The sequence below is a fragment of the Balaenoptera physalus genome, assembly GCF_965194825.1.
Source record: "Balaenoptera physalus genome assembly, chromosome: 21".
Lineage (NCBI taxonomy): Eukaryota > Metazoa > Chordata > Mammalia > Artiodactyla > Balaenopteridae > Balaenoptera > Balaenoptera physalus.
This window is the reverse complement of record NC_138902.1, coordinates 4,775,488-4,795,103: the sequence shown is the minus strand read 5'-3', so window position 1 is coordinate 4,795,103 and position 19,616 is coordinate 4,775,488.

Below are 19,616 nucleotides of genomic sequence, written 5' to 3'. Positions count from 1 at the left end.
ATGTCGTGAGAGAACAGAATCCCTGGAGCTGTTGAAGAGCTGAGTCCACCTAGCTTTCTAAGGAAGGGTGCAGCGAGTTGCCTTAAACTCTGAATACCTAGTGTGACTGGGAAAGGCTTCTAGGTCGGGATGTTTCTTAGAAGGGTAAAGGAGACTGCTGGTACTCACTGTAGTTGTACGAAAAAGGGTGCCTACACTAGGGTGCCTAGTGTCTGGTAGAGTGAAGAAACGTTCAAGTAAAGCAGAACTTCCAATACGACATAATGGAAAATGCTAAGCGCTTTCGCTTCAGCAGGGCTTTTCAGGCCTTAGCTTGAGGCAAGGACTCACGTCAAGTTACCCTGTAGCTCTAGAGCATGACAGGAGGAACTCCCACCCATGCTATGGAAGCACGGTGTTTCCTTAGAGAAACTCCTTTTCTTTCCAGAGGGCTGCCCACAGTGAATCGAGGCCAGTCAAAACAGTGTTATTTAGGTATCTCAGGCTGGCGTGGCTAGAGATTTAAAATGGGAACGCAAGGCTTAGGCATTCAAGTCTTCTTTTCCGGTGAACATGCACCCGGACACCTTCTTATATCTAAGAAGTCCAAAGAGACTCTAGCTACACCCTGGTCCCTTGCTGAATCAACTTTTCTTCACAGAGTGTTCTGCATATATGGAACTCCCTCATCCTTGGAACGTTCTATGTATGCTATAGGGCCGAAGCCTATTCTAAAGTCCTGCAGTGTAGAAGGAAAAACTGCGCTTTGGTTCCAGTAGGAATGCAAGCCTCCTTTCTCCTGTAGGTACGGGGTCATTGGGTACGAGTTCCTAGAGGTAGGCGAAGCAGATTGTGTATCTTAGTGAAGCTCCACAGAGGGCAATGAGGCAGACTTCCATGGCATGTAGGACGTGAGAGAACAGAATCCCAGGAGCTGTTGAAGAGCTGAGTCCACCTAGCTTCCTAAGGAAGGGTGCAGCGAGTTGCCCTACACTCTGATTACATAGAGTGACTGGGAAAGGCGTCTAGGTCTGGATGTTTCTTAGAAGAGCAAAGAAGACCGCTGGTACTCACTGTATTTCTACGAAAAAGGGTGCCTACACGAGGGTGCCTTGTGTCTGGTAAGTGAAGAAACATTCAAGTAAAGCAGAACTTGGAATACGACATAATGGAAACTGCTAAGCGCTTCCGCTTCCGCAAGGCTTTTCAGGCCTTAGCTTGAGGCAAACACTCACGTCAAGTTTCCCTGTAGCTCTAGAGCAGGACAGCAGGAGCTCCCACCCATGCTATGGAAGCACCGTGTTTCCTTAGAGAAAACTCCTTTTCTTTCGAGAGGGCTGCCTACAGTGACCAGAAGCCAGGTAAAAACAGTGTTATTTAGGATTCTTCAGGGAAGCATGTTTAGAGATTTAACATGGGAAAGCAAGGCTTGTGCCATCAGGTCTCCTTCTCGGGTTAACATGCAGCCGAAACCCTTCTGATTCCTAACAAGTCAATAGAGACTCTAGCCACACCCTGGTCCCTTGCTGAATCAACTTTTCTTCACAGGGTTTTCTGCATGTATCGAACTCCCTCATTCTTGGAACGCTCTATGTAACCCTTCGGGCCTAAACCTAGTCTAAAGTCCTGCAGTGTAACAGGAAAAACTTTGCTTAGATTCCAGTAGGAATGCAAGCCTCCTTTCTCCTGTAGGTATGGGGTCCTTGGGTAAGAGTTCCTAGAAGAAGGCGAAGCAGATTGTGTTTCTTAGTGTAGCTCCAATGAGAGCAATGAGGCAGACTTCCATGGCATGTATGTCGTGAGAGAACAGAATCCCTGGAGCTGTTGAAGAGCTGAGTCCACCTAGCTTTCTAAGGAAGGGTGCAGCGAGTTGCCTTAAACTCTGAATACCTAGTGTGACTGGGAAAGGCTTCTAGGTCGGGATGTTTCTTAGAAGGGTAAAGGAGACTGCTGGTACTCACTGTAGTTGTACGAAAAAGGGTGCCTACACTAGGGTGCCTAGTGTCTGGTAGAGTGAAGAAACCTTCAAGTAAAGCAGAACTTCCAATACGACATAATGGAAAATGCTAAGCGCTTTCGCTTCAGCAGGGCTTTTCAGGCCTTAGCTTGAGGCAAGGACTCACGTCAAGTTACCCTGTAGCTCTAGAGCATGACAGGAGGAACTCCCACCCATGCTATGGAAGCACCGTGTTTCCTTAGAGAAACTCCTTTTCTTTCCAGAGGGCTGCCCACAGTGAATCGAGGCCAGTCAAAACAGTGTTATTTAGGTATCTCAGGCTGGCGTGGCTAGAGATTTAAAATGGGAACGCAAGGCTTAGGCATTCAAGTCTTCTTTTCCGGTGAACATGCACCCGGACACCTTCTTATACCTAAGAAGTCCAAAGAGACTCTAGCTACACCCTGGTCCCTTGCTGAATCAACTTTTCTTCACAGAGTGTTCTGCATATATGGAACTCCCTCATCCTTGGAACGTTCTATGTATGCTATAGGGCCGAAGCCTATTCTAAAGTCCTGCAGTGTAGAAGGAAAAACTGCGCTTTGGTTCCAGTAGGAATGCAAGCCTCCTTTCTCCTGTAGGTACGGGGTCATTGGGTACGAGTTCCTAGAGGTAGGCGAAGCAGATTGTGTATCTTAGTGAAGCTCCACAGAGGGCAATGAGGCAGACTTCCATGGCATGTAGGACGTGAGAGAACAGAATCCCTGGAGCTGTTGAAGAGCTGAGTCCACCGAGCTTCCTAAGGAAGGGTGCAGCGAGTTGCCCTACACTCTGATTACATAGAGTGACTGGGAAAGGCGTCTAGGTCTGGATGTTTCTTAGAAGAGCAAAGAAGACCGCTGGTACTCACTGTATTTCTACGAAAAAGGGTGCCTACACGAGGGTGCCTTGTGTCTGGTAAGTGAAGAAACATTCAAGTAAAGCAGAACTTGGAATACGACATAATGGAAACTGCTAAGCGCTTCCGCTTCCGCAAGGCTTTTCAGGCCTTAGCTTGAGGCAAACACTCACGTCAAGTTTCCCTGTAGCTCTAGAGCAGGACAGCAGGAGCTCCCACCCATGCTATGGAAGCACCGTGTTTCCTTAGAGAAAACTCCTTTTCTTTCGAGAGGGCTGCCTACAGTGACCAGAAGCCAGGTAAAAACAGTGTTATTTAGGATTCTTCAGGGAAGCATGTTTAGAGATTTAACATGGGAAAGCAAGGCTTGTGCCATCAGGTCTCCTTCTCGGGTTAACATGCAGCCGAAACCCTTCTGATTCCTAACAAGTCAATAGAGACTCTAGCCACACCCTGGTCCCTTGCTGAATCAACTTTTCTTCACAGGGTTTTCTGCATGTATCGAACTCCCTCATTCTTGGAACGCTCTATGTAACCCTTCGGGCCTAAACCTAGTCTAAAGTCCTGCAGTGTAACAGGAAAAACTTTGCTTAGATTCCAGTAGGAATGCAAGCCTCCTTTCTCCTGTAGGTATGGGGTCCTTGGGTAAGAGTTCCTAGAAGAAGGCGAAGCAGATTGTGTTTCTTAGTGTAGCTCCAATGAGAGCAATGAGGCAGACTTCCATGGCATGTATGTCGTGAGAGAACAGAATCCCTGGAGCTGTTGAAGAGCTGAGTCCACCTAGCTTTCTAAGGAAGGGTGCAGCGAGTTGCCTTAAACTCTGAATACCTAGTGTGACTGGGAAAGGCTTCTAGGTCGGGATGTTTCTTAGAAGGGTAAAGGAGACTGCTGGTACTCACTGTAGTTGTACGAAAAAGGGTGCCTACACTAGGGTGCCTAGTGTCTGGTAGAGTGAAGAAACGTTCAAGTAAAGCAGAACTTCCAATACGACATAATGGAAAATGCTAAGCGCTTTCGCTTCAGCAGGGCTTTTCAGGCCTTAGCTTGAGGCAAGGACTCACGTCAAGTTACCCTGTAGCTCTAGAGCATGACAGGAGGAACTCCCACCCATGCTATGGAAGCACGGTGTTTCCTTAGAGAAACTCCTTTTCTTTCCAGAGGGCTGCCCACAGTGAATCGAGGCCAGTCAAAACAGTGTTATTTAGGTATCTCAGGCTGGCGTGGCTAGAGATTTAAAATGGGAACGCAAGGCTTAGGCATTCAAGTCTTCTTTTCCGGTGAACATGCACCCGGACACCTTCTTATATCTAAGAAGTCCAAAGAGACTCTAGCTACACCCTGGTCCCTTGCTGAATCAACTTTTCTTCACAGAGTGTTCTGCATATATGGAACTCCCTCATCCTTGGAACGTTCTATGTATGCTATAGGGCCGAAGCCTATTCTAAAGTCCTGCAGTGTAGAAGGAAAAACTGCGCTTTGGTTCCAGTAGGAATGCAAGCCTCCTTTCTCCTGTAGGTACGGGGTCATTGGGTACGAGTTCCTAGAGGTAGGCGAAGCAGATTGTGTATCTTAGTGAAGCTCCACAGAGGGCAATGAGGCAGACTTCCATGGCATGTAGGACGTGAGAGAACAGAATCCCAGGAGCTGTTGAAGAGCTGAGTCCACCTAGCTTCCTAAGGAAGGGTGCAGCGAGTTGCCCTACACTCTGATTACATAGAGTGACTGGGAAAGGCGTCTAGGTCTGGATGTTTCTTAGAAGAGCAAAGAAGACCGCTGGTACTCACTGTATTTCTACGAAAAAGGGTGCCTACACGAGGGTGCCTTGTGTCTGGTAAGTGAAGAAACATTCAAGTAAAGCAGAACTTGGAATACGACATAATGGAAACTGCTAAGCGCTTCCGCTTCCGCAAGGCTTTTCAGGCCTTAGCTTGAGGCAAACACTCACGTCAAGTTTCCCTGTAGCTCTAGAGCAGGACAGCAGGAGCTCCCACCCATGCTATGGAAGCACCGTGTTTCCTTAGAGAAAACTCCTTTTCTTTCGAGAGGGCTGCCTACAGTGACCAGAAGCCAGGTAAAAACAGTGTTATTTAGGATTCTTCAGGGAAGCATGTTTAGAGATTTAACATGGGAAAGCAAGGCTTGTGCCATCAGGTCTCCTTCTCGGGTTAACATGCAGCCGAAACCCTTCTGATTCCTAACAAGTCAATAGAGACTCTAGCCACACCCTGGTCCCTTGCTGAATCAACTTTTCTTCACAGGGTTTTCTGCATGTCTCGAACTCCCTCATTCTTGGAACGCTCTATGTAACCCTTCGGGCCTAAACCTAGTCTAAAGTCCTGCAGTGTAACAGGAAAAACTTTGCTTAGATTCCAGTAGGAATGCAAGCCTCCTTTCTCCTGTAGGTATGGGGTCCTTGGGTAAGAGTTCCTAGAAGAAGGCGAAGCAGATTGTGTTTCTTAGTGTAGCTCCAATGAGAGCAATGAGGCAGACTTCCATGGCATGTATGTCGTGAGAGAACAGAATCCCTGGAGCTGTTGAAGAGCTGAGTCCACCTAGCTTTCTAAGGAAGGGTGCAGCGAGTTGCCTTAAACTCTGAATACCTAGTGTGACTGGGAAAGGCTTCTAGGTCGGGATGTTTCTTAGAAGGGTAAAGGAGACTGCTGGTACTCACTGTAGTTGTACGAAAAAGGGTGCCTACACTAGGGTGCCTAGTGTCTGGTAGAGTGAAGAAACGTTCAAGTAAAGCAGAACTTCCAATACGACATAATGGAAAATGCTAAGCGCTTTCGCTTCAGCAGGGCTTTTCAGGCCTTAGCTTGAGGCAAGGACTCACGTCAAGTTACCCTGTAGCTCTAGAGCATGACAGGAGGAACTCCCACCCATGCTATGGAAGCACGGTGTTTCCTTAGAGAAACTCCTTTTCTTTCCAGAGGGCTGCCCACAGTGAATCGAGGCCAGTCAAAACAGTGTTATTTAGGTATCTCAGGCTGGCGTGGCTAGAGATTTAAAATGGGAACGCAAGGCTTAGGCATTCAAGTCTTCTTTTCCGGTGAACATGCACCCGGACACCTTCTTATATCTAAGAAGTCCAAAGAGACTCTAGCTACACCCTGGTCCCTTGCTGAATCAACTTTTCTTCACAGAGTGTTCTGCATATATGGAACTCCCTCATCCTTGGAACGTTCTATGTATGCTATAGGGCCGAAGCCTATTCTAAAGTCCTGCAGTGTAGAAGGAAAAACTGTGCTTTGGTTCCAGTAGGAATGCAAGCCTCCTTTCTCCTGTAGGTACGGGGTCATTGGGTAAGAGTTCCTAGAGGTAGGCGAAGCAGATTGTGTATCTTAGTGAAGCTCCACAGAGGGCAATAAGGCAGACTTCCATGGCATGTAGGACGTGAGAGAACAGAATCCCTGGAGCTGTTGAAGAGCTGAGTCCACCTAGCTTCCTAAGGAAGGGTGCAGCGAGTTGCCCTACACTCTGATTACATAGAGTGACTGGGAAAGGCTTCTAGGTCTGGATGTTTCTTAGAAGAGCAAAGAAGACTGCTGGTACTCACTGTATTTCTACGAAAAAGGGTGCCTACACGAGGGTGCCTTGTGTCTGGTAAGTGAAGAAACATTCAAGTAAAGCAGAACGTGGAATACGACATAATGGAAACTGCTAAGCGCTTCCGCTTCCGCAAGGCTTTTCAGGCCTTAGCTTGAGGCAAACACTCACGTCAAGTTTCCCTGTAGCTCTAGAGCAGGACAGCAGGAGCTCCCACCCATGCTATGGAAGCACCGTGTTTCCTTAGAGAAAACTCCTTTTCTTTCGAGAGGGCTGCCTACAGTGACCAGAAGCCAGGTAAAAACAGTGTTATTTAGGATTCTTCAGGGAAGCATGTTTAGAGATTTAACATGGGAAAGCAAGGCTTGTGCCATCAGGTCTCCTTCTCGGGTTAACATGCAGCCGAAACCCTTCTGATTCCTGACAAGTCAATAGAGACTCTAGCCAAACCCTGGTCCCTTGCTGAATCAACTTTTCTTCACAGGGTTTTCTGCATGTATCGAACTCCCTCATTCTTGGAACGCTCTATGTAACCCTTCGGGCCTAAACCTAGTCTAAAGTCCTGCAGTGTAACAGGAAAAACTTTGCTTAGATTCCAGTAGGAATGCAAGCCTCCTTTCTCCTGTAGGTATGGGGTCCTTGGGTAAGAGTTCCTAGAAGAAGGCGAAGCAGATTGTGTTTCTTAGTGTAGCTCCAATGAGAGCAATGAGGCAGACTTCCATGGCATGTATGTCGTGAGAGAACAGAATCCCTGGAGCTGTTGAAGAGCTGAGTCCACCTAGCTTTCTAAGGAAGGGTGCAGCGAGTTGCCTTAAACTCTGAATACCTAGTGTGACTGGGAAAGGCTTCTAGGTCGGGATGTTTCTTAGAAGGGTAAAGGAGACTGCTGGTACTCACTGTAGTTGTACGAAAAAGGGTGCCTACACTAGGGTGCCTAGTGTCTGGTAGAGTGAAGAAACGTTCAAGTAAAGCAGAACTTCCAATACGACATAATGGAAAATGCTAAGCGCTTTCGCTTCAGCAGGGCTTTTCAGGCCTTAGCTTGAGGCAAGGACTCACGTCAAGTTACCCTGTAGCTCTAGAGCATGACAGGAGGAACTCCCACCCATGCTATGGAAGCACCGTGTTTCCTTAGAGAAACTCCTTTTCTTTCCAGAGGGCTGCCCACAGTGAATCGAGGCCAGTCAAAACAGTGTTATTTAGGTATCTCAGGCTGGCGTGGCTAGAGATTTAAAATGGGAACGCAAGGCTTAGGCATTCAAGTCTTCTTTTCCGGTGAACATGCACCCGGACACCTTCTTATATCTAAGAAGTCCAAAGAGACTCTAGCTACACCCTGGTCCCTTGCTGAATCAACTTTTCTTCACAGAGTGTTCTGCATATATGGAACTCCCTCATCCTTGGAACGTTCTATGTATGCTATAGGGCCGAAGCCTATTCTAAAGTCCTGCAGTGTAGAAGGAAAAACTGCGCTTTGGTTCCAGTAGGAATGCAAGCCTCCTTTCTCCTGTAGGTACGGGGTCATTGGGTAAGAGTTCCTAGAGGTAGGCGAAGCAGATTGTGTATCTTAGTGAAGCTCCACAGAGGGCAATGAGGCAGACTTCCATGGCATGTAGGACGTGAGAGAACAGAATCCCTGGAGCTGTTGAAGAGCTGAGTCCACCTAGCTTCCTAAGGAAGGGTGCAGCGAGTTGCCCTACACTCTGATTACATAGAGTGACTGGGAAAGGCTTCTAGGTCTGGATGTTTCTTAGAAGAGCAAAGAAGACTGCTGGTACTCACTGTATTTCTACGAAAAAGGGTGCTTACACGAGGGTGCCGTGTGTCTGGTAAGTGAAGAAACATTCAAGTAAAGCAGAACGTGGAATACGACATAATGGAAACTGCTAAGCGCTTCCGCTTCCGCAAGGCTTTTCAGGCCTTAGCTTGAGGCAAACACTCACGTCAAGTTTCCCTGTAGCTCTAGAGCAGGACAGCAGGAGCTCCCACCCATGCTATGGAAGCACCGTGTTTCCTTAGAGAAAACTCCTTTTCTTTCGAGAGGGCTGCCTACAGTGACCAGAAGCCAGGTAAAAACAGTGTTATTTAGGATTCTTCAGGGAAGCATGTTTAGAGATTTAACATGGGAAAGCAAGGCTTGTGCCATCAGGTCTCCTTCTCGGGTTAACATGCAGCCGAAACCCTTCTGATTCCTAACAAGTCAATAGAGACTCTAGCCACACCCTGGTCCCTTGCTGAATCAACTTTTCTTCACAGGGTTTTCTGCATGTATCGAACTCCCTCATTCTTGGAATGCTCTATGTAACCCTTCGGGCCTAAACCTAGTCTAAAGTCCTGCAGTGTAACAGGAAAAACTTTGCTTAGATTCCAGTAGGAATGCAAGCCTCCTTTCTCCTGTAGGTATGGGGTCCTTGGGTAAGAGTTCCTAGAAGAAGGCGAAGCAGATTGTGTTTCTTAGTGTAGCTCCAATGAGAGCAATGAGGCAGACTTCCATGGCATGTATGTCGTGAGAGAACAGAATCCCTGGAGCTGTTGAAGAGCTGAGTCCACCTAGCTTTCTAAGGAAGGGTGCAGCGAGTTGCCTTAAACTCTGAATACCTAGTGTGACTGGGAAAGGCTTCTAGGTCGGGATGTTTCTTAGAAGGGTAAAGGAGACTGCTGGTACTCACTGTAGTTGTACGAAAAAGGGTGCCTACACTAGGGTGCCTAGTGTCTGGTAGAGTGAAGAAACGTTCAAGTAAAGCAGAACTTCCAATACGACATAATGGAAAATGCTAAGCGCTTTCGCTTCAGCAGGGCTTTTCAGGCCTTAGCTTGAGGCAAGGACTCACGTCAAGTTACCCTGTAGCTCTAGAGCATGACAGGAGGAACTCCCACCCATGCTATGGAAGCACCGTGTTTCCTTAGAGAAACTCCTTTTCTTTCCAGAGGGCTGCCCACAGTGAATCGAGGCCAGTCAAAACAGTGTTATTTAGGTATCTCAGGCTGGCGTGGCTAGAGATTTAAAATGGGAACGCAAGGCTTAGGCATTCAAGTCTTCTTTTCCGGTGAACATGCACCCGGACACCTTCTTATATCTAAGAAGTCCAAAGAGACTCTAGCTACACCCTGGTCCCTTGCTGAATCAACTTTTCTTCACAGAGTGTTCTGCATATATGGAACTCCCTCATCCTTGGAACGTTCTATGTATGCTATAGGGCCGAAGCCTATTCTAAAGTCCTGCAGTGTAGAAGGAAAAACTGCGCTTTGGTTCCAGTAGGAATGCAAGCCTCCTTTCTCCTGTAGGTACGGGGTCATTGGGTAAGAGTTCCTAGAGGTAGGCGAAGCAGATTGTGTATCTTAGTGAAGCTCCACAGAGGGCAATGAGGCAGACTTCCATGGCATGTAGGACGTGAGAGAACAGAATCCCTGGAGCTGTTGAAGAGCTGAGTCCACCTAGCTTCCTAAGGAAGGGTGCAGCGAGTTGCCCTACACTCGGATTACATAGAGTGACTGGGAAAGGCGTCTAGGTCTGGATGTTTCTTAGAAGAGCAAAGAAGACTGCTGGTACTCACTGTATTTCTACGAAAAAGGGTGCCTACACGAGGGTGCCTTGTGTCTGGTAAGTGAAGAAACATTCAAGTAAAGCAGAACGTGGAATACGACATAATGGAAACTGCTAAGCGCTTCCGCTTCCGCAAGGCTTTTCAGGCCTTAGCTTGAGGCAAACACTCACGTCAAGTTTCCCTGTAGCTCTAGAGCAGGACAGCAGGATCTCCCACCCATGCTATGGAAGCACCGTGTTTCCTTAGAGAAAACTCCTTTTCTTTCGAGAGGGCTGCCTACAGTGACCAGAAGCCAGGTAAAAACAGTGTTATTTAGGATTCTTCAGGGAAGCATGTTTAGAGATTTAACATGGGAAAGCAAGGCTTGTGCCATCAGGTCTCCTTCTCGGGTTAACATGCACCCGAAACCCTTCTGATTCCTGACAAGTCAATAGAGACTCTAGCCACACCCTGGTCCCTTGCTGAATCAACTTTTCTTCACAGGGTTTTCTGCATGTATCGAACTCCCTCATTCTTGGAACGCTCTATGTAACCCTTCGGGCCTAAACCTAGTCTAAAGTCCTGCAGTGTAACAGGAAAAACTTTGCTTAGATTCCAGTAGGAATGCAAGCCTCCTTTCTCCTGTAGGTATGGGGTCCTTGGGTAAGAGTTCCTAGAAGAAGGCGAAGCAGATTGTGTTTCTTAGTGTAGCTCCAATGAGAGCAATGAGGCAGACTTCCATGGCATGTATGTCGTGAGAGAACAGAATCCCTGGAGCTGTTGAAGAGCTGAGTCCACCTAGCTTTCTAAGGAAGGGTGCAGCGAGTTGCCTTAAACTCTGAATACCTAGTGTGACTGGGAAAGGCTTCTAGGTCGGGATGTTTCTTAGAAGGGTAAAGGAGACTGCTGGTACTCACTGTAGTTGTACGAAAAAGGGTGCCTACACTAGGGTGCCTAGTGTCTGGTAGAGTGAAGAAACGTTCAAGTAAAGCAGAACTTCCAATACGACATAATGGAAAATGCTAAGCGCTTTCGCTTCAGCAGGGCTTTTCAGGCCTTAGCTTGAGGCAAGGACTCACGTCAAGTTACCCTGTAGCTCTAGAGCATGACAGGAGGAACTCCCACCCATGCTATGGAAGCACGGTGTTTCCTTAGAGAAACTCCTTTTCTTTCCAGAGGGCTGCCCACAGTGAATCGAGGCCAGTCAAAACAGTGTTATTTAGGTATCTCAGGCTGGCGTGGCTAGAGATTTAAAATGGGAACGCAAGGCTTAGGCATTCAAGTCTTCTTTTCCGGTGAACATGCACCCGGACACCTTCTTATATCTAAGAAGTCCAAAGAGACTCTAGCTACACCCTGGTCCCTTGCTGAATCAACTTTTCTTCACAGAGTGTTCTGCATATATGGAACTCCCTCATCCTTGGAACGTTCTATGTATGCTATAGGGCCGAAGCCTATTCTAAAGTCCTGCAGTGTAAAAGGAAAAACTGCGCTTTGGTTCCAGTAGGAATGCAAGCCTCCTTTCTCCTGTAGGTACGGGGTCATTGGGTACGAGTTCCTAGAGGTAGGCGAAGCAGATTGTGTATCTTAGTGAAGCTCCACAGAGGGCAATGAGGCAGACTTCCATGGCATGTAGGACGTGAGAGAACAGAATCCCTGGAGCTGTTGAAGAGCTGAGTCCACCTAGCTTCCTAAGGAAGGGTGCAGCGAGTTGCCCTACACTCTGATTACATAGAGTGACTGGGAAAGGCGTCTAGGTCTGGATGTTTCTTAGAAGAGCAAAGAAGACTGCTGGTACTCACTGTATTTCTACGAAAAAGGGTGCCTACACGAGGGTGCCTTGTGTCTGGTAAGTGAAGAAACATTCAAGTAAAGCAGAACGTGGAATACGACATAATGGAAACTGCTAAGCGCTTCCGCTTCCGCAAGGCTTTTCAGGCCTTAGCTTGAGGCAAACACTCACGTCAAGTTTCCCTGTAGCTCTAGAGCAGGACAGCAGGAGCTCCCACCCATGCTATGGAAGCACCGTGTTTCCTTAGAGAAAACTCCTTTTCTTTCGAGAGGGCTGCCTACAGTGACCAGAAGCCAGGTAAAAACAGTGTTATTTAGGATTCTTCAGGGAAGCATGTTTAGAGATTTAACATGGGAAAGCAAGGCTTGTGCCATCAGGTCTCCTTCTCGGGTTAACATGCAGCCGAAACCCTTCTGATTCCTGACAAGTCAATAGAGACTCTAGCCAAACCCTGGTCCCTTGCTGAATCAACTTTTCTTCACAGGGTTTTCTGCATGCATCGAACTCCCTCATTCTTGGAACGCTCTATGTAACCCTTCGGGCCTAAACCTAGTCTAAAGTCCTGCAGTGTAACAGGAAAAACTTTGCTTAGATTCCAGTAGGAATACAAGCCTCCTTTCTCCTGTAGGTATGGGGTCCTTGGGTAAGAGTTCCTAGAAGAAGGCGAAGCAGATTGTGTTTCTTAGTGTAGCTCCAATGAGAGCAATGAGGCAGACTTCCATGGCATGTATGTCGTGAGAGAACAGAATCCCTGGAGCTGCTGAAGAGCTGAGTCCACCTAGCTTTCTAAGGAAGGGTGCAGCGAGTTGCCTTAAACTCTGAATACCTAGTGTGACTGGGAAAGGCTTCTAGGTCTGGATGTTTCTTAGAAGGGTAAAGGAGACTGCTGGTACTCACTGTAGTTGTACGAAAAAGGGTGCCTACACTAGGGTGCCTAGTGTCTGGTAGAGTGAAGAAACGTTCAAGTAAAGCAGAACTTCCAATACGACATAATGGAAAATGCTAAGCGCTTTCGCTTCAGCAGGGCTTTTCAGGCCTTAGCTTGAGGCAAGGACTCACGTCAAGTTACCCTGTAGCTCTAGAGCATGACAGGAGGAACTCCCACCCATGCTAGGGAAGCACCGTGTTTCCTTAGAGAAACTCCTTTTCTTTCCAGAGGGCTGCCCACAGTGAATCGAGGCCAGTCAAAACAGTGTTATTTAGGTATCTCAGGCTGGCGTGGCTAGAGATTTAAAATGGGAACGCAAGGCTTAGGTATTCAAGTCTTTTTTCCGGTGAACATGCACCCGGACACCTTCTTATATCTAAGAAGTCCAAAGAGACTCTAGCTACACCCTGGTCCCTTGCTGAATCAACTTTTCTTCACAGAGTGTTCTGCATATATGGAACTCCCTCATCCTTGGAACGTTCTATGTATGCTAAAGGGCCGAAGCCTATTCTAAAGTCCTGCAGTGTAGAAGGAAAAACTGTGCTTTGGTTCCAGTAGGAATGCAAGCCTCCTTTCTCCTGTAGGTACGGGGTCATTGGGTACGAGTTCCTAGAGGTAGGCAAAGCAGATTGTGTATCTTAGTGAAGCTCCACAGAGGGCAATGAGGCAGACTTCCATGGCATGTAGGACGTGAGAGAACAGAATCCCTGGAGCTGTTGAAGAGCTGAGTCCACCTAGCTTCCTAAGGAAGGGTGCAGCGAGTTGCCCTACACTCTGATTACATAGAGTGACTGGGAAAGGCTTCTAGGTCTGGATGTTTCTTAGAAGAGCAAAGAAGACTGCTGGTACTCACTGTATTTCTACGAAAAAGGGTGCCTACACGAGGGTGCCTTGTGTCTGGTAAGTGAAGAAACATTCAAGTAAAGCAGAACGTGGAATACGACATAATGGAAACTGCTAAGCGCTTCCGCTTCCGCAAGGCTTTTCAGGCCTTAGCTTGAGGCAAACACTCACGTCAAGTTTCCCTGTAGCTCTAGAGCAGGACAGCAGGAGCTCCCACCCATGCTATGGAAGCACCGTGTTTCCTTAGAGAAAACTCCTTTTCTTTCGAGAGGGCTGCCTACAGTGACCAGAAGCCAGGTAAAAACAGTGTTATTTAGGATTCTTCAGGGAAGCATGTTTAGAGATTTAACATGGGAAAGCAAGGCTTGTGCCATCAGGTCTCCTTCTCGGGTTAACATGCAGCCGAAACCCTTCTGATTCCTGACAAGTCAATAGAGACTCTAGCCAAACCCTGGTCCCTTGCTGAATCAACTTTTCTTCACAGGGTTTTCTGCATGCATCAAACTCCCTCATTCTTGGAACGCTCTATGTAACCCTTCGGGCCTAAACCTAGTCTAAAGTCCTGCAGTGTAACAGGAAAAACTTTGCTTAGATTCCAGTAGGAATGCAAGCCTCCTTTCTCCTGTAGGTATGGGGTCCTTGGGTAAGAGTTCCTAGAAGAAGGCGAAGCAGATTGTGTTTCTTAGTGTAGCTCCAATGAGAGCAATGAGGCAGACTTCCATGGCATGTATGTCGTGAGAGAACAGAATCCCTGGAGCTGCTGAAGAGCTGAGTCCACCTAGCTTTCTAAGGAAGGGTGCAGCGAGTTGCCTTAAACTCTGAATACCTAGTGTGACTGGGAAAGGCTTCTAGGTCGGGATGTTTCTTAGAAGGGTAAAGGAGACTGCTGGTACTCACTGTAGTTGTACGAAAAAGGGTGCCTACACTAGGGTGCCTAGTGTCTGGTAGAGTGAAGAAACGTTCAAGTAAAGCAGAACTTCCAATACGACATAATGGAAAATGCTAAGCGCTTTCGCTTCAGCAGGGCTTTTCAGGCCTTAGCTTGAGGCAAGGACTCACGTCAAGTTACCCTGTAGCTCTAGAGCATGACAGGAGGAACTCCCACCCATGCTATGGAAGCACCGTGTTTCCTTAGAGAAACTCCTTTTCTTTCCAGAGGGCTGCCCACAGTGAATCGAGGCCAGTCAAAACAGTGTTATTTAGGTATCTCAGGCTGGCGTGGCTAGAGATTTAAAATGGGAACGCAAGGCTTAGGCATTCAAGTCTTCTTTTCCGGTGAACATGCACCCGGACACCTTCTTATATCTAAGAAGTCCAAAGAGACTCTAGCTACACCCTGGTCCCTTGCTGAATCAACTTTTCTTCACAGAGTGTTCTGCATATATGGAACTCCCTCATCCTTGGAACGTTCTATGTATGCTATAGGGCCGAAGCCTATTCTAAAGTCCTGCAGTGTAGAAGGAAAAACTGTGCTTTGGTTCCAGTAGGAATGCAAGCCTCCTTTCTCCTGTAGGTACGGGGTCATTGGGTAAGAGTTCCTAGAGGTAGGCGAAGCAGATTGTGTATCTTAGTGAAGCTCCACAGAGGGCAATGAGGCAGACTTCCATGGCATGTAGGACGTGAGAGAACAGAATCCCTGGAGCTGTTGAAGAGCTGAGTCCACCTAGCTTCCTAAGGAAGGGTGCAGCGAGTTGCCCTACACTCGGATTACATAGAGTGACTGGGAAAGGCTTCTAGGTCTGGATGTTTCTTAGAAGAGCAAAGAAGACTGCTGGTACTCACTGTATTTCTACGAAAAAGGGTGCCTACACGAGGGTGCCTTGTGTCTGGTAAGTGAAGAAACATTCAAGTAAAGCAGAACGTGGAATACGACATAATGGAAACTGCTAAGCGCTTCCGCTTCCGCAAGGCTTTTCAGGCCTTAGCTTGAGGCAAACACTCACGTCAAGTTTCCCTGTAGCTCTAGAGCAGGACAGCAGGAGCTCCCACCCATGCTATGGAAGCACCGTGTTTCCTTAGAGAAAACTCCTTTTCTTTCGAGAGGGCTGCCTACAGTGACCAGAAGCCAGGTAAAAACAGTGTTATTTAGGATTCTTCAGGGAAGCATGTTTAGAGATTTAACATGGGAAAGCAAGGCTTGTGCCATCAGGTCTCCTTCTCGGGTTAACATGCAGCCGAAACCCTTCTGATTCCTAACAAGTCAATAGAGACTCTAGCCACACCCTGGTCCCTTGCTGAATCAACTTTTCTTCACAGGGTTTTCTGCATGTATCGAACTCCCTCATTCTTGGAACGCTCTATGTAACCCTTCGGGCCTAAACCTAGTCTAAAGTCCTGCAGTGTAACAGGAAAAACTTTGCTTAGATTCCAGTAGGAATGCAAGCCTCCTTTCTCCTGTAGGTATGGGGTCCTTGGGTAAGAGTTCCTAGAAGAAGGCGAAGCAGATTGTGTTTCTTAGTGTAGCTCCAATGAGAGCAATGAGGCAGACTTCCATGGCATGTATGTCGTGAGAGAACAGAATCCCTGGAGCTGTTGAAGAGCTGAGTCCACCTAGCTTTCTAAGGAAGGGTGCAGCGAGTTGCCTTAAACTCTGAATACCTAGTGTGACTGGGAAAGGCTTCTAGGTCGGGATGTTTCTTAGAAGGGTAAAGGAGACTGCTGGTACTCACTGTAGTTGTACGAAAAAGGGTGCCTACACTAGGGTGCCTAGTGTCTGGTAGAGTGAAGAAACGTTCAAGTAAAGCAGAACTTCCAATACGACATAATGGAAAATGCTAAGGGCTTTCGCTTCAGCAGGGCTTTTCAGGCCTTAGCTTGAGGCAAGGACTCACGTCAAGTTACCCTGTAGCTCTAGAGCATGACAGGAGGAACTCCCACCCATGCTATGGAAGCACGGTGTTTCCTTAGAGAAACTCCTTTTCTTTCCAGAGGGCTGCCCACAGTGAATCGAGGCCAGTCAAAACAGTGTTATTTAGGTATCTCAGGCTGGCGTGGCTAGAGATTTAAAATGGGAACGCAAGGCTTAGGCATTCAAGTCTTCTTTTCCGGTGAACATGCACCCGGACACCTTCTTATATCTAAGAAGTCCAAAGAGACTCTAGCTACACCCTGGTCCCTTGCTGAATCAACTTTTCTTCACAGAGTGTTCTGCATATATGGAACTCCCTCATCCTTGGAACGTTCTATGTATGCTATAGGGCCGAAGCCTATTCTAAAGTCCTGCAGTGTAAAAGGAAAAACTGCGCTTTGGTTCCAGTAGGAATGCAAGCCTCCTTTCTCCTGTAGGTACGGGGTCATTGGGTACGAGTTCCTAGAGGTAGGCGAAGCAGATTGTGTATCTTAGTGAAGCTCCACAGAGGGCAATGAGGCAGACTTCCATGGCATGTAGGACGTGAGAGAACAGAATCCCAGGAGCTGTTGAAGAGCTGAGTCCACCTAGCTTCCTAAGGAAGGGTGCAGCGAGTTGCCCTACACTCTGATTACATAGAGTGACTGGGAAAGGCGTCTAGGTCTGGATGTTTCTTAGAAGAGCAAAGAAGACTGCTGGTACTCACTGTATTTCTACGAAAAAGGGTGCCTACACGAGGGTGCCTTGTGTCTGGTAAGTGAAGAAACATTCAAGTAAAGCAGAACTTGGAATACGACATAATGGAAACTGCTAAGCGCTTCCGCTTCCGCAAGGCTTTTCAGGCCTTAGCTTGAGGCAAACACTCACGTCAAGTTTCCCTGTAGCTCTAGAGCAGGACAGCAGGAGCTCCCACCCATGCTATGGAAGCACCGTGTTTCCTTAGAGAAAACTCCTTTTCTTTCGAGAGGGCTGCCTACAGTGACCAGAAGCCAGGTAAAAACAGTGTTATTTAGGATTCTTCAGGGAAGCATGTTTAGAGATTTAACATGGGAAAGCAAGGCTTGTGCCATCAGGTCTCCTTCTCGGGTTAACATGCAGCCGAAACCCTTCTGATTCCTAACAAGTCAATAGAGACTCTAGCCACACCCTGGTCCCTTGCTGAATCAACTTTTCTTCACAGGGTTTTCTGCATGTATCGAACTCCCTCATTCTTGGAACGCTCTATGTAACCCTTCGGGCCTAAACCTAGTCTAAAGTCCTGCAGTGTAACAGGAAAAACTTTGCTTAGATTCCAGTAGGAATGCAAGCCTCCTTTCTCCTGTAGGTATGGGGTCCTTGGGTAAGAGTTCCTAGAAGAAGGCGAAGCAGATTGTGTTTCTTAGTGTAGCTCCAATGAGAGCAATGAGGCAGACTTCCATGGCATGTATGTCGTGAGAGAACAGAATCCCTGGAGCTGTTGAAGAGCTGAGTCCACCTAGCTTTCTAAGGAAGGGTGCAGCGAGTTGCCTTAAACTCTGAATACCTAGTGTGACTGGGAAAGGCTTCTAGGTCGGGATGTTTCTTAGAAGGGTAAAGGAGACTGCTGGTACTCACTGTAGTTGTACGAAAAAGGGTGCCTACACTAGGGTGCCTAGTGTCTGGTAGAGTGAAGAAACGTTCAAGTAAAGCAGAACTTCCAATACGACATAATGGAAAATGCTAAGCGCTTTCGCTTCAGCAGGGCTTTTCAGGCCTTAGCTTGAGGCAAGGACTCACGTCAAGTTACCCTGTAGCTCTAGAGCATGACAGGAGGAACTCCCACCCATGCTATGGAAGCACAGTGTTTCCTTAGAGAAACTCCTTTTCTTTCCAGAGGGCTGCCCACAGTGAATCGAGGCCAGTCAAAACAGTGTTATTTAGGTATCTCAGGCTGGCGTGGCTAGAGATTTAAAATGGGAACGCAAGGCTTAGGCATTCAAGTCTTCTTTTCCGGTGAACATGCACCCGGACACCTTCTTATATCTAAGAAGTCCAAAGAGACTCTAGCTACACCCTGGTCCCTTGCTGAATCAACTTTTCTTCACAGAGTGTTCTGCATATATGGAACTCCCTCATCCTTGGAACGTTCTATGTATGCTATAGGGCCGAAGCCTATTCTAAAGTCCTGCAGTGTAGAAGGAAAAACTGCGCTTTGGTTCCAGTAGGAATGCAAGCCTCCTTTCTCCTGTAGGTACGGGGTCATTGGGTACGAGTTCCTAGAGGTAGGCGAAGCAGATTGTGTATCTTAGTGAAGCTCCACAGAGGGCAATGAGGCAGACTTCCATGGCATGTAGGACGTGAGAGAACAGAATCCCTGGAGCTGTTGAAGAGCTGAGTCCACCTAGCTTCCTAAGGAAGGGTGCAGCGAGTTGCCCTACACTCGGATTACATAGAGTGACTGGGAAAGGCTTCTAGGTCTGGATGTTTCTTAGAAGAGCAAAGAAGACTGCTGGTACTCACTGTATTTCTACGAAAAAGGGTGCCTACACGAGGGTGCCTTGTGTCTGGTAAGTGAAGAAACATTCAAGTAAAGCAGAACGTGGAATACGACATAATGGAAACTGCTAAGCGCTTCCGCTTCCGCAAGGCTTTTCAGGCCTTAGCTTGAGGCAAACACTCACGTCAAGTTTCCCTGTAGCTCTAGAGCAGGACAGCAGGAGCTCCCACCCATGCTATGGAAGCACCGTGTTTCCTTAGAGAAAACTCCTTTTCTTTCGAGAGGGCTGCCTACAGTGACCAGAAGCCAGGTAAAAACAGTGTTATTTAGGATTCTTCAGGGAAGCATGTTTAGAGATTTAACATGGGAAAGCAAGGCTTGTGCCATCAGGTCTCCTTCTCGGGTTAACATGCAGCCGAAACCCTTCTGATTCCTAACAAGTCAATAGAGACTCTAGCCACACCCTGGTCCCTTGCTGAATCAACTTTTCTTCACAGGGTTTTCTGCATGTATCGAACTCCCTCATTCTTGGAACGCTCTATGTAACCCTTCGGGCCTAAACCTAGTCTAAAGTCCTGCAGTGTAACAGGAAAAACTTTGCTTAGATTCCAGTAGGAATGCAAGCCTCCTTTCTCCTGTAGGTATGGGGTCCTTGGGTAAGAGTTCCTAGAAGAAGGCGAAGCAGATTGTGTTTCTTAGTGTAGCTCCAATGAGAGCAATGAGGCAGACTTCCATGGCATGTATGTCGTGAGAGAACAGAATCCCTGGAGCTGTTGAAGAGCTGAGTCCACCTAGCTTTCTAAGGAAGGGTGCAGCGAGTTGCCTTAAACTCTGAATACCTAGTGTGACTGGGAAAGGCTTCTAGGT